The sequence below is a fragment of the Protopterus annectens genome, chromosome 3.part1, assembly GCF_019279795.1.
Source record: "Protopterus annectens isolate FY-2018-M chromosome 3.part1, PAN1.0, whole genome shotgun sequence".
NCBI classification, from domain to species: Eukaryota; Metazoa; Chordata; order Ceratodontiformes; family Protopteridae; genus Protopterus; species Protopterus annectens.
The window spans coordinates 376,039,880-376,055,353 of record NC_056732.1 but is presented as its reverse complement, the minus strand read 5'-3'; the positions used below and the strand labels follow the sequence as shown (position 1 = coordinate 376,055,353).

Genomic DNA, 15,474 nt, shown 5'->3' with positions numbered 1-15,474 from the left:
CAGAACCTCTTCCCTCACTAAAATTTGAGGAACACCCTTAGGCCCTTCAGTAATAACAAGCCATGGCTCCGCCTGGGGTCTATATTATAAGCTCGAAAGCTTAAAAGTGAACGTTGTTTTATTGAGCTGTAAACACTGGAACCACTAAATAGCGAAAACACGGAACAGCGATTTTTTTCCCCCAGGGAAAAAAAATTACTGGACCGTTTTTGGAACTTTGCCATTTCCTCCACTGTGGTATGATCTCGGAGTTGGTATATTTAAGTAGAGGGTAAGTGGGGTACAGCCCCACACATCGAGGGGTGTGGGGGGCGAAGCCCCCACTTTATTTTGTGTTTGCATTTATTTATTTATTTTTTTTGCGGAGCAGCAATTTTTTTACTTGGGAGGAAAAAATCACTGTTCTGTGTCTTCGCTATTTAGTGGTTTCAATGTTTACAGCTTGATAAATGCATGTTTGCTCTTTTAAGCTTTTGAGCTTATAATATAGACCTTTCCTCCTGTATATCCGAAGTGGACATCTGCAAAACCTCCATGGATGTGCATGGCATTAGATCCATGCCAGCCTATAAAGTGGTCGCAGCAGAACAATCCAATAAAGAAACCGGACGATCCTCTGAGATTTCACCAGCCTTAAGAGAGATGTCTGGTGGAGGCGATACAACCAAAGAATCACATCAAGTTTTCTTGTTTTTTTTTCTTTGCAGACGGCTGACCCTTCCATGGTATCCTTAGCCAACAGTTTAAGTTGTTGGTTCTCTAAGTAAATTGCAAGAGAAGAAAGCCAACTCTGCAAAGTCTTAAGGACAGAAGGTTGACAAATCTCACAAGCTGTATGGTCATGGGAAGTGCCTAAACAGAACAAACACTGCTCCTTATGATTTTATGGGGAAACTGCCTCCGGCACTGGCATTCCCCCTTTCTGGATGTTAAAACTCAACAACCAAAAACAAGGCAAAACTAACACAAGAAAATCAAAAACTCCAATGGGGCACTTATCTGAAATCAGTAGAAACCAGTAGACAAACAAGTGCTCAGACCAATAATCAAATATGGCTTTCAGACTTGTGGCAAAATTCTGAGGATGGTACATCCAGATGTCACCTTTATGCCCTACGCTGTACATGGGGACTATACATGTGACGTGCAGCATACCCATTACCACCCAAAGGCTTTTGTATACTGGCCAGACATTGGGCTACCCTTGGCAGGGGATCCCTATTGTAAAGAATACTGCAACAGTGGTATGGAAGGACATCTTAACGTAGCAGTGGATGTCCAACTGGTCACTGTTGTAGTATTCCTTCCCTCTCTTCCATCCCTCAATATTTTTCCTGTCTATGTGTGGTCCTCAGTTTTCCATGAATCAATGGAGAGCCACTATCCATTTCCTCCCTCTTACCAGACTTTTTTACCTGTATGGTTCTCTCTCACCAGGTGTATCAAGGCCTCCTGGATTTGAAACAGTTTGAGGATTTAATGCTCATACAACCACTTTTGTAACCGTACTCCTACATGCTTAAATCATAGGTTAGATGTATGGCTCTATGAAAGGTTTAGGCTTTGCTAGTCCAGACAGACATTCAAGATATTTGTTGACATCATCCAGCTGTTTGGAATACTTGCATAAACAAGTGAAGACTAGAAGATATCAACAACAGCATGCAGAACAGATCAATGGGTGTAAGACCTGCATTTGGACTGGTGGCTCCTACAGGCTTAGGTCATAATTTGGATATTTGGCTCTTTGGAAGGTTTAGGCTTTGTTACCCTAGCCAGATGCCCAGGTTATTTGGTGACATAACATAATACCTTCAATGAAAACCAAACTAACACCTTGAGCTGGTGCTCTGCATGAAATAGGTGTGTTTCCTATAAACATACTACAGGGGTTGGGTACCTTTTTATTACAGAATCATATAAGTTATATGTTTTCATTAAACACTTGGGCTGTACTGACTGGGTTGGCCAACTCATTAACATTTCATATTAATATATTTAACTTTTTTTATATACCAAAGGTTGATGTGCCTAATCACTACTAGCGCCAAGTTATTAAAAGCCTATAGTGCTCTCAAAATCTCTGGAGGTTAAGCTCTCATGACAGCTGTCACTGGATAGGCAAGTTTACCCCCCAGTACTGGGACCCCCCATCAAAATACATACCAATCTAGTACCTCTTAGAAAAAATGCCAAAGGCCTGATTCCCACTGGGTCAACAAAATTATGTAAATAAATATTCTTAAACTTACTGAGTTCCTCACTAACAATCATGGAAACTCAGCAGAAAAGTGTCTGATCAATGACTTCATAACAATACAAATCCTAGACTGATAGCTGGTCCCAAAGACAAAATGCAGACCAAGTACTGCTGCAATGTATTTATATTTTAACCATAATAATTATCATTAAAATTTGGTTTACACATAGTAACTTGTTAAAATAAACAAGTGAACCAGGTACAGTTGGGGGATGGCATAATGGTTAAGTTGTTTACATCACAGACAAGTTACAGGGTTTGATTCTTATCTTTGAAGGGAAATTGGCCAAGCTTAAAATGGCCTACAAGTACTTACCCCTGAACCTATAACTGAAATCAGAAATGGTGAAGCTGAGAAAAAATTTAACTAAAACAGCTCCCACAAGTGTGCATGAGTAGCACAGAGGGATAAAGCTATCACTAAATCTCAAGCAATCTGAGTTTGAGTGGTTGCTCAGGTGCTTCACACTGATGTCATGTAGGATGTGTGTGCCCACCCTTGGCGGAGAGGAAGTAGTATACAGGGAATGCTCAAGGCACTCTGGTACCTTTGATATCTAGGGTGGAGACTGGGAAGTTAACATGTACTGCTACCTGTGGGGTGTGTGGAATAGTCTTGCTGATGTTGGCCTCTTGCAAAAGTGAAGAATGGGATACTGCTGACGCACACTGCACTACCATTCCACAGGGTGTTAGTGGACAAGTGCAAAGGTTTGAAAGGGAAAAACACTCCATGGCAGCAGTACAACACTACCTCAGATGCCTCAATCTCATCACTAGACCCAACATGGGGTGGAGATATTCTGGGGGAGTCAAACAGCTTGGCAGACCCAGTGGACGTGTCGTAGCCTTGGTAGCTGTTGATGGTCAACTATGGGAAGCCAAACAAGGACTAAAAAAATAGATATAAATAATAAATCTCCACAAATAGCAGATAAAAGGACAAAGAAGAATGTGCATCTTTATTAGAGCGACTGACAATGCAATGACCAGCAGGAATCTCTGGTTGTGGTACCCCGAAAATAACTGATCCCTGGTGAATGGGAAGCATTTGTGCAATACTGCCATCAGCTTAATAATGCATGAAAAGAACAATGGAAATGCTATTAAGATTTCTTTTCTCTTACTGTATGTGCACCTGTCACTTTTTAAAAATGCTGTATTAAGTGAAGATGTTTAATACCACAATATCAATGTTGTAGCAAGAGAGGTACATGGAATGCAACATACCTAATGTATTTAAATGTCATGACACCCCTTTAGTAGCAGGATGGATTTCTACAGTTCAACTTATTTTGTCCTACTAACAAGATAAACCCACTGGGCATAAGTCGTTTTTTTCAGGGATGACCCATAAGCACTGTCTGGTTATGTGACTGGCTGAGAATTTTACAGCAGGATAACAAAGGCTAAGGAAACCAAACTCTGGACTCCAGAACGAAGCTCAACAGTAGCCCATAGCATAATTCCTCTGAACTACTGCAGAACCTGTGGGACATCACAGATTCACCTGATATTTTATGGAACTATCCATGCTGCCAGATATTCTGGATGGATGAAATGCTGAATCTACTTACAGTGTTAGGTCATGTGGAGTATATGTGATAATTCACTTTGCCTGCAATCCTGCTTGCTGATTTGTGGGTCTCTCCCAAGAAAGTACACTGGTGTTAAGAACTCACCATAACGGTAAATGTCCTACTTTTCACAACTACAGTATTCCTTACAAAAATGATATTCTGCCAAGGACAGCTGTACATCTGGCCTTAGGCCCTTCCAAGCACTATATGTCAAATGCATGTCCTACGCCCGAAGCATAAGGTATATAAGTGAAGTACAAGTGACAAATCCTCAGAACTGAATTGCCTCAAGAAAGCTGGAGCAACCCAAGTGGGGGAAACAATAAAAAGATAGTACATGTATATCCAGAAAGGGGAGAAAGAAAGGATCCTTGGGCAGAGGGCAAAAAAGAAAAAACTCTACAGGGGGAAGGAGGGAGGGAGGGAATACTGTAAAAGGAGGACATCTACTGTTATGGTCAGCTCAAACAACTGTGATATGTCCTCCCTTATAAGTGTTGCAGTATTCCTTACAAAAGGAAGAGTACTAAAGCCACTGAAGAAGGTGGGAGGAGGAATAAACAGAAGAATCCTAAAAAAAATACAGGGCATGGACTTGGAAAAAACTGCTATAGCCCTAGAAGCAACATCCAACTGTGCTTAGTAAAGGTATGCACAGACAACCAGGTAGCAACTTCCAAAATGGATTTAATCACTCTAGTAGAATAAGCACAAACAGAAAGAGGAAGCTGCCTGCAATGCAAATAATAACAAAAAGAAATGTTTTTAGAAATCCAATAGGAGATGGTTTGCTTAGAAACAAGCTAAACCCAATTTCTTGGAATGAAACAAAACAAAAAGTTGTTCAGATTTCCTATTATCTTTAGTCTTATCCAAGTAAGATCTGAGCTGTCTATGCAAATCCAAATAATGTATGACCCTCCCACTGCTACTCTTAAGGGATGGAAAAAATGAAGGAACTGATTTAAAGACAAGTCAATTACCACTTTATGCATAAAAGAAGGATTGTTCCTAAGAGACATTCTGTCTCTGAAAAACTAGAAAAGGTGGAAAAGCCATAAGAGCCTGAAGCTCACAGACTATCTTGCCAGAAGCTAGAGCCACTAAGAAGACTTCCCTTCCAGGTAAACAACTTCAAAGCCGAAGAATCTGCTAGTTCAAAAGGTGTCTGAGTAAACTTTTCAGGAACAAAACTGAAGTCCCAAGAAGAAGGAAGGGGCTTTCTTGGAAGCTTAATATGAAGGCTGCCTTTCAAAAACTGTTTAACCTCAAATCTAGAGGACAGTGGTGGATACAAAGGCAGAAAGCAGAAATGGTTAACAAATGAGCTTTAAACAAAGAAATATGTCAGACCAAATTGAGCAACTCACACAAATAAGAATGAATAGTAGGAATACCCTCTAAAAGGAAGTCCTCTTCTTGTCTGTGACACCAAGGAGAATCTCTCCTCCATTTAGCAACAAAAGATTTTCTAGTAGTGGGTTTTCTTGTCTCCTGCAAAACCTGAAGGACATCCTCATAAAACGGGCATCAAAAAGGAATTAAAACCTTATCACCCAGAGTCTCAACTGTGGGGTAAGATGAGGGTGAATAACAGAGGACTTGTCCTGTGTGAGAACATCTATCCTGTGAGGTAACTTGTGATGATTGCCCCATCCAGGTGAAATAAAAGGGGAAACCAATGCTGTCTGGGGCAAAAGAGAGTCATTAAAAAGATTCTGGGCCTGTCCCATATGATCGTGTCTAGGACCCTTGGCAACAGATGAAGAGGGGCATAAGCATAGGGGAATGTCCCTTTCCGAGAAAAGACATGGTGTCCACATTCCAAGTCGGAGTACTTGACATTCTGGAACATAACTGAGGAAGTTGTCTATTCAGAGGGGAGGCAAACAATCTACTTGAGGAGTAACCGCTGATGGTCAATGTCCAGGAAAACTTGCCTGTGAAACATCCACTTGTGAGGATCTTTCCTAGAACTGCTCAGATTGACTGCCAACAGATTGTGCTCTGAGGGAATATAAACCACCTGAAGAATCAAGTGATGGGGGATAGCAAAATCCCAAACCATGAGAGTCAATTTGCAAAGATGAACAGACTTTGTGCCCACCACATGGTAGTGGTGCTGTATGAGAAAATCCTGAGGGGACCTGGAATCCAGAGGGAAGGCAAAGCTTGACGAGCTAAAATCAGAGCTCTCATTTCCTTAATGTTGATATGGTTCTTCACCGGCTGGGAAGACCAAACCCCCTGGACCATCCCAATCCAGGTATGAAGCATCTAGAAACAGTTGTTCAGTGGGGGAAGGAACCCATAAAGGCAGGCTTAGATTCAGAGAAATCTGGTGAATCCTCCATAGAAACTCCTTTCTGATGCAAGGCAAAAAAAATTAAAGGAAAGTCTAGAGGATGACAATGCTGCAGCCAATTGTCTTAAGAGACTACTGAAACGTCTGCATGAGTCAGACCAATGGAACCATTGGAATAGTGGACTCTATGAACCCCAGGGCTCGAAGAAACTCTCTTGCAGTCACTGTCTGTTAAGGAAGAGGAGACTGGAAGAATGCTGTCAAGGAGAATACCTCGAGAGGAGGAAGAAAAGCTATTATTGAGAGGGTCTGAATCCTGAATCCCATGAAAATTTGGTCCTGTGTAGGGGTCAAATTATACTTTCTAAGAGTGAGAGTGAACCCCACACTGCAAAGGATCATGGTAAGTTTGATAGCCTGCAGAAAAAGCTGCTGAGAGGGGGTTGGATAAGAAGTTTGTCCAGTTATGGCAAAATCTCAAAACAATGGAGTCTGCAAAAGGTCATGACTGGGGCAAGACATTTTGTAAAAACCCTCGGAACTGCAGAAAGATCAAAAGGCTAAGCAGAGAACGTATAATGTGAGGAAGAAGCAGAGAAAGGTAAATACTTCCCGAACAGAGAGTGAATAGGAATGTGGAGATAGGTGGACTTCTAGTCTAGAGACAACATGTAGGCCTAAGGAAGTAGCAGAGAAAACAGGGACTGGAGACACAACATTTTGAAAGAAGGAACTTTTAGAAAAATGTAGAAAAAGGAGAGCTCTAGAATTGATCTCCAACAGTCTTCATTCCCAGGGATCAGAAACATCCTGGAGTAGAATCTCTTGCACCTCTGGGACACAGGGACTGGCTGAAGAGTCCCTTGAGTTAAAATGTCCTAGAGAAGAGGAGAAAAATGATACTGTTGGCAAGGAGGAGGCTGAGTAGTCTCAGAAAAAGGAGGAAGGATTTCCAAACCACAAAATAACCATTTTCTGTCTGAAAGAACCCAGGTGTCTGTGGTGATTTGTTGAAAGATTAGAAATAAAAAAGTTATCCTGAGAGAAAGAGGAATCTGGCCAAAAAGCAGAGAAGGATGATTGGTCAAACAGAGGCAGACTTGTCTGGGAAAGAATTATTTTGTCCTCTGGAATCCTGAACAGGCTTCTCAGGAAACACTCTTTTGTAAGTTATTTTGCCTTTCAAGGGTTCTTATGATGCCTATGCACAGAGTCTTAGAAGGGTAGTTCATTTGAAACTTAGGGATAGGTGAAAGGAAAATTTGTTTAAGGTCCTTCATGACCTTCTCTTTATCTTACAAGGTTTTTAAAGAGGTCTGCAGCAGCAGAGCCAAACAAATTCTGGGTGTTCAAGGGAGAATCCAATAACTTGGCCTTAACATCCTCAGGGAGAGACTGCAACCTAAGCCATGAACACCTCCTGATAACTGACTCTGATGCAGAGGCATTGGCAACATAATAGCTGCATTTGATGGAATGGTGCACTAACTGTGAATCAGAATGTAATAATGAAATGGCAGAAGACCCGGCTTCAGAGTCAGTCATGTCAGTCAGAGCACCTTCTAAGCTTAGAAAGTAGAGCCAGAGCATACTGGATCATATGGGGCTGGTAATGTGTGGCCCTGAAAGCTAAGGTGGGAAAGGTGTACACCTTGTTACCATACCTATCCATAGCTTTATTATTATTATCAGAAGTTAAAAGCTTAGAGGAAGGAATCAACTTAGAAGGCTTGTCAGAAGATTCTTGTACAAGAATTGTTGAGTCTTAGTAACTGTACAACCTGTCAGTTTTTTAGAAGCAATGGGCTTAGACTCTGGAGCCTGTGAAGCAATTGCAAAAGTATCAAGGAGGGCTTCCAACACAGGGGGTTACTGCAGAAGGCCTGGGAGAGTCCATCTGCAAGAGGGCATATCTTTTCTGGACCTCAGACATTTGTGAACTCTTCCACTGAAAATGCTTCCTTATTTTAATAATGGTCTCACCAAAGGACGACTCCCTCAAAAGGGAAATTAGGCAAGAGAGTATCATCTTCATCTGATCACAAAACAAGAGGGTAACGGATCTGGGAAGAATAAGTGAGGGACTCTTCTCCAGAATCTAGATCTTCTTCCTCATCAGAGGAATCAGAAATCCTAAGTCTCTTAAAGGGAGTGAAAGAGAAAGCAATAAGTGAAGGCATTGACAGACCTTGAAGGGGTTTTCAGGCCATGAGAGCCTTATTAAGACCTAAGTGAAATCCTGCCACTATTTATGGAGTCAACCACATGCTTAATATTCTGTTTTTCTTAAGAGGAACCTCTGATCAAACAAGCTTAGGAGGTTCTGTACCCTGTCTAACTTCAATAAGGGAACCAGGAACTTCTTCCCTAACCAATACCTGGGTAACCTCTTGGGCCATTCAGAGATACTTAACTACTGCTCTTCCTTCTCGTCTGCAGCAGATATAGGCTCAGCCTCAGCAGATGTGCAGATTGCAAGCCCCATGTCATCATCCAATGGGGTTGTGACACAGGGGAGAAGGCATCAGAACTGGATTGCCCTTCAGTTCTTCATCAGACCCTACAAAGATGTCCATTAGAGGCTGGACAACAGAAGTCTCTAAATGCAACTTTTTTTCTACTTCTTTTTAGTAAGCAAATGAACATCCGGGAAGGCAGGTTCAGAAGCTATAGTTCCCTGACCTAACAACTTCAGACACTGGGCTTCTAAATACACAGGCAATGATGACAGATGGCTGCACAGGGTCCTGGGTACAAAGGGCTGGCAAATATTGCACTGCATTTGATTATGATCTGCATCTAAGCAGAAAAGGCAGTTTTTGTCTATCTTTATGGGGAATCTGCCTCTCGCACTCACGTCCCTTTTCTAGATGACATGTAAAACAAGCAACCAAGCAAAAAGAAAACAAGGAAGAGTCTCCAGTGGGGTATTTATCTACCTGACACTTGGTAGCTGAATCAACACGATGATCAACTTACAGGCTTAATTCAAAAAAAGCATACAAAATGGCGGCAAAGCAGTTCTGTGGATTTGGCACTCTTATGTCACTTATGTAACTTAAGGCTCAGATGTCAATAAAAGTAATGGTCCAAGTGGTTGGGAGCTGAGAGGCCCCAGCCAGGATGTAGGGTTGCCACCTCTCTGTTTTTTTCCAGACTATCCGGAAATCAAATCAATTCTCCAGTAGTCTGGAAAACACAGTACAAACTCCAGTACTCTGTTTCAAAATGGAAACAGACTATTGGAGTTTGGAAAATCAGCTGACTTACTATGCTTTTTTACAGAAAAACATAGTAAATTGGCTAAAAGCAAGCATCAGGAATGGAAAAAGTGGGCATTCCCCATCAACTGATGTCATAGTGACATCAAAAATGGGCGGGACATGGATGGGAGAAAGCTTGCAAATAGGTGGATTTAATGTGTGATGCAGGGGGGGGGCGTGGCCTTACTCCCGTTTTAGCCACAATAGAAGGTGGCAACCCTACCAGGATGAGCAGAAAAAATGCTAAATTGAATAGCTCAAGAGCAGCTTGTGTTTCAAGGAGAGTGGACCTTAGCTTCTTTCCAGAAGTTCCAAAGTTATTGTAGTAAATCCCGTCAAATCTTCTAAATAAGTCACTTTGAGTCAGAATCCATTTAAAGAAGCTTTATTTGGATTAGCACTTTTGTTTTATAGACTTCATCACCTCAGAAAAAACTTACAGTAATAATGACCAAGACATCACTCTTTTATCCCAGTTTCAGCAATGGGCTGTGGGAGGAGCAGTTGTGACTTGTTTTCCTATTAGCCTTTTAATTGGCTATAAATGAAGCCTCCCAGTTGGCTGTGCTTTCTCGCTGCTATTTTGCATATCAATTTCAAGATTAGCCTTTTAATTGGTTGTAAGTAAAGCTTCCAGATTGGTTGTGCTTCCTTGCCACTAATTTGCATAAGGTTTTCAGAATACTTCCAGTTTAGTGGGTCCTTCCTCACCATAAACTGCGCTCCTAGTCCCTTTGCTGTACATTGGTCTATATCTATATTTATATAGGTTCATACTAGGCTATCTGCCCTAGGGCATTTATAAGACTAGCCAGAGTGCGTGTGGCTTTCGCCACCCATTGGGATGAGAATACTAAGCCCATTTAGGGTTTAGTTTACTGTGCCTCTGTCTAGTAGTGACACAGAGATGACCCCCGGGGTAAACCTACAATCTCCCATCCACTCGTCAAGATTTCTCTTGAAGAGAGTCAGTGAGGGGCTCTGCCTAACATGGACTGGGATTCCGTTCCAGAGTGTAGGAAGCCTCTGGGTTATGAATCTGTCTCTCCAGCACGTCCTATTTATTTCTGTGTTGAGGTTCAAATCTCTCGCTCTCGTGGCTCTGATGGATTTGGATTTTCTGAGGTGGAGCATGTCCATTAATTTGGGATTGGACATGGCCTTGTACGTCAGGCATAGATCGCTTCTGAGTAGCCGGTATGCGACTGAAGAGAGCTGGAGTTTCTTTAGCCGGGCAGCATATGGCATATGTTTGAGACCCTTTATCCCCTTGGTGAGGAACTTTTGGGGTCTTTTTAACTGCTGCAGGTGTCGGGTAAGATACATCCCAAATGGGGCATTGTACTCAATCATGGGCCTGATAAGAGAAGAGTACAGGGGCACAATGACCTCTCTTGATCTAGATGTGAATCCCTTCATGATAAGGTGGACAATATAGAAGGTCTTCCTAACCACCTTGGCAATGTGGGTGTCAAATGAGAGGTTACTGTCAACTTGGGTCACTAGGTCCCTGATTACCTCTTCCGTACTTAATGGATTACCACCTATGTGGTAATTTGTGGGTACCTTGTTTTTCCCAAAGGGTATGACTATACATTTCTTGACGTTCAGTTTAAGGCCATGGCTCTGGCACCAATTATCTGTTTCTATGAGGCCTTTCTGAAGGATGCTTGTGTCCACTGGAGTATCAATTATGGCGCCCAGTTTGCAGTCATCTGCGAACTTTGTCAGCCACAATCCTCCAATGTTTGCTTGCACCTCGGAAAAATAAATGCCGAACAAGAGGGTTCCCAGGACTGAGCCCTGTGGGACACCGCTTGTGACTGGCTTAGAGTCTGACATGGCTCCAGCAATTCTGACCTTGTGGGTTCTGTCCTTGAACCAGTTTGCAACCCATCTTGTGACATATGGGTTTACATTTAAGCTGGTGAGCTTGTCTATGATGCCCGAGTGCGGTATTGTGTCGAAGGCTTTTGCAAGGTCAAGGTAGGCTGTGTGAACTGCCTTACCCTCATCAATGGCCTTACTGACTGTTTCAAAAAAGTCGACCAGGTTCAAAAGGCAGGATCTGCCCTTGACAAAGCCGAATTGGGTAGGGTCCAATGTCTGTAGGTCCCCAATGTCTTTGTTTATGAGTTCCATAATGATCCTTTCCAAAGCTTTGCAGACCAGGCTCGTCAAGCTTATGGGGCGGTAATTTCCAGGGTCCGTAGAAGCACCTCCTTTGTGGAGTGGGACCACTGTTGCTGTACGCCACTCTTTGGGTACGTATCCTGTAGTAAGGCTAAGATTAAACAGCAGCCTTATGTGCGGGTTTAGTTCCTCTTGGAGTTCATGTAGCATGCAGCCGGGACACCGTCCGGTCCCATTGATGCTGTGTTTTTAGCTTTGGAGAGGGCGGCTCTCACCTGGGCATCTGAGATGTTAGGGAGGCTACACTCTGCTGGGATAGATATTTCTCCTTTTGGGGGGGGAGGGGGCGGAGAAATTGAACCTGTCTGCCAGAATGTTGGCAATGTCTGTGGGTTCAGTGTATTTTGTGTAATTTTGGACTAACTCTGAGCATATCTGGGAGTTTCCACCCAGGTTTCTAACATAGCTAAAGAAGGCCTTGTGATTGTCTTTTGTGTCTTTTGCGATTTTTCTCTCAAAGTTGACCTTGGATGATTTTATGAGTGATCGTAGTTGTTTGCTAGTACTGATCAGAGATGCCTTCCCTTTTAGGGATTTTGCTCTGTCATGTAGTAGCTTCCTCCTCCTGTTGTAAAGTTTGTTAATGGCTGGGGTCCACCAGACAGGACGCCTGCCTTTGGGGGAATGGGTCTTGGTTTTATTAGGGATTGCATGATCCATGCATTCTTGAAGGTGTCCGTAAAAGGCGTTTATAAAGGATTCAGCGGTGTGGGCTGTAGTTTCCACTGGCCCAGGGGCCTTGAAGGATACCACTTCAGTCTTAAGAAGTGTGAAGTCGGCTTTTGAGAAATTCTTTACTGTGGTCTTTTGTGCCGGGGGTGTGGGCGGGATGTGGATTTCCAGTGAGATTAATTTATGGTCTGATCTCACCAATGAGGGGTATACTTCTGGTGTGGAGCATTGTGACCCCATGTTTGTGATGATCAGGTCTAGTATATTATCTCCTCTTGTGGGAGTGGTGACTAGTTGTTCCATCGCATTTGAGTTTATGAATTCTAGGAACCTTTGGGCTAGGGTGTTTGGGCTTGAGTAATGTTCCCAGTCTATGTTTGGGTAGTTGAAGTCTCCCAATATGATGGTATTTGGAGAGACATTCATACTCTCCAGCGTCTTCAGGAAGGCTGAGTGGGGTTCCTGAGTTTGAGAGGGTGGTCTGTAGCATGCTACAAACTGTAGGGCAGTTTTGCCTATGGTTAGTTGCACCTGGACGGCCTCCGATGCTTCGTGCATTGCCACTAACCTGGAGGTGTGGGTATCTTTGATGAATATGGATACTCCCCCTCCTTTTGTGGTTCGGTCCAAGTGTTGGGGCCGGAAAACATGATATGAGGTATAACCTGGTGCTGGGGTGCTCTCAGGAGCCTTGAACCAGGTTTCAGTCACTGCACAGACATCGATGTTCTCCATACTGAGGAGGGCTTAGAGAGCGTGCATCTTGAGGTTTAGACTTCTGGCGTTGAGCAGCATTACCCTTAGTTTTTTTTCACTTGTGTTTTCTAGGGAGGTGGGTTTGTCTTTTGAGCCTTGCCTAAAAAAGGCACTATGGGGGTGGCAAGAGCCTTGGCCAAAATCCGGAAGCCCAGGGGTGACAGGTGCAAGCCATCCCTTGCGAAGCAGCGTGGCTTGTCAAGCATGTCATCCCAAGCAGACAGACATTGGATCCCCTTAGAATGACACCAGTAATTAAGCCAATTGCTAAAGCTGATCATTTTGTCTTTGTACTGTGGCATCATTCTTGGTGAGGGTAAAATGCTGCTCAGGGTCAGGGTTATACCGGCCTGGGCTACATAATCAGAGAGCTCCTCTATGTCTCTTTTCATGTAGTCCAGGGAGGTACGTCTCAGGTCATTCACACCGGCATGGACAATGACTGAGTCATATTTGTACTTGCTTTGGAGTGACCTGAGTGCTTGTGTTATGTGGCGGATTCTAGCGCCTGATAGGCAGCTGACTGTAACCTTTCCTTGTTCAGTCTGGTGAGTGGGACGTCAGTGTGTCTGACTATGGAGTCACCTATTACAAGTGTATCTGGCATGTTGTTTGGCCTCAAGGGCTGTGACTGTTTAGCACACTGACTTTGTGAACTATGTGTTGCATGTGCTATGTCTTGAGGTAGTGGTCGCTTGGGTGTCTGCTTTGGAGGCCTCTGTTGTTTTGGTAGATTTTTAACTATAGCCTCCGAGTATGTTTTTGTGTGTTTATGTGTTTGGTTTGCAGTTGTGATAGGTCTATGTGAGACTGGGTTTGTGGTGTGCGTGGTTACCTTCTCCTCCTGACTGGTTTTGCCAGTACTGAGTTGAGAGAGCTCAGCCTCCAGTTTGGCTATATAGTTGCATCTCTCACATATATTTGTATTTGTTGGGAGGAGGAGAGGGTTGTCTGTGTACATGAGGCAGTTGTAACATTGCCTCAGGATTCCCAGATTCGCCAGCTGAACAGGAGAGGACGCCAGCAACTGACCCTTTGACATGCTAGAATAGTGAAAAGGATTGCTGTGTAACTGAGTCAGAAAGGACCTATAGGGAAATGGGTACTCAAGGGGATTTTAGGTGAATGAAGTACTTTCTTTTCATTTAAGAGTCTTTTATCTATATAAAAATGCTTTAGGAGCAAGTGCTGGGCTTTTCAGATAGAGAATAGACTGTTTAGATTGCAAGTAGAGCAGTTCTAAGGGAAAAATTGAACAGCCGACTTTGCGGAGCCAGAAATAGTTTAAACTTGATTAACCAGCGCTGCCTGATGCTGCTCTATGAGCAACTTCGCGCTAAAGCGGGCTTTATAGCAGGGGTTGAAAAGAGCTAGGAAATGGCCCAAAACGGCCAATAAACTACAAGTTGCTGGGCTGGAACCACTCCTTTAGGGACAAATAGGCTGCTCAGTGCTCCCCACTCCCACTGGTGAACAAAGAAGCTTCCTCTTATCCAAATAAGGATATGGACAACACAGGAACTATGACATAGCCCAGAGATCAGCAAAATCTGAAGACTGGACTATTCTAGTTCAGTAAAGGCGGGAAAACAAGGATTTTTTTTTTGTTTTTTTGTTACAAACAGACAAAAAGATACAGTAACAAACAGTAAATGCTTTAAATCGGCTAGCGCACTTGAGTGTGTTAGCCTAACAGTCCAATTAAGCAAAAAACAAACTTTTCAAAGTGCAAACAGTTCAGAAGCAAACATAAATACAGAGGATCAACTTGCAGAGCTACTTTAGTAATATGAAAAAGCTTTTAGGCGAAATACAGTCGAAATACAACAGTTAAAATAAGAAAGCCAGAAAAATACTTATAAATTAAGGGAAAGTAATTCTTCCACTCTCTGCTGCTTGTAGAACTCTGCAGGACACCACGAGGAGCTGTGCTGAGTTGTATACAAGCTCAAAAGTGTGCTAAAGCGGGCTTTATAGCAGGGGGTTGAAAAGAGCTAGAAAATGGCCCAAAATGGCCAATAAACTACATTGAAAACTAATCACAACAACTGTTCCTCTCATGCCCCTTTGATAAAATTAAGATAAAAGAGCAATGCCTTAGCCAGTATTACCATAAGTTTTTCATGACCTGATGAAGTCAACAAGATGAAGGGCTAATCCAAATAAAGTTTCTTTAAATTAATACTGAGTCAAGGAAACTTATTTAGAAGATTTGAAAGGATTTACAATGAAAACTTTGGAACTTCTGGGTAGAAGCCACGGTCCACTCTTCTTGAACCACAACCTGCTCTTGATCTTCTCATGTTAGCATTTTTTGTATGTCTCGGATGGAGAACATGCATTTAACTTGTAACTCTTGCAAGGGTCAAAGGCTCTGGTATTTTGGCCGGATGTATGGCTATCCTCAGCAGGATATCACTTTTGTAAGGAATGCTGCAATAGTGA

At 42.8% G+C, this 15,474-nt stretch overlaps 1 protein-coding gene across 1 annotated transcript in view; it reads right to left on the bottom strand.

Annotated features, from left to right (window-relative positions):
- Nucleotides 1-15,474, bottom strand: part of HACL1 (2-hydroxyacyl-CoA lyase 1) — a gene marked incomplete in the record, with an annotated part of 1,125,147 nt that overhangs the window by 54,019 nt on the left and 1,055,654 nt on the right.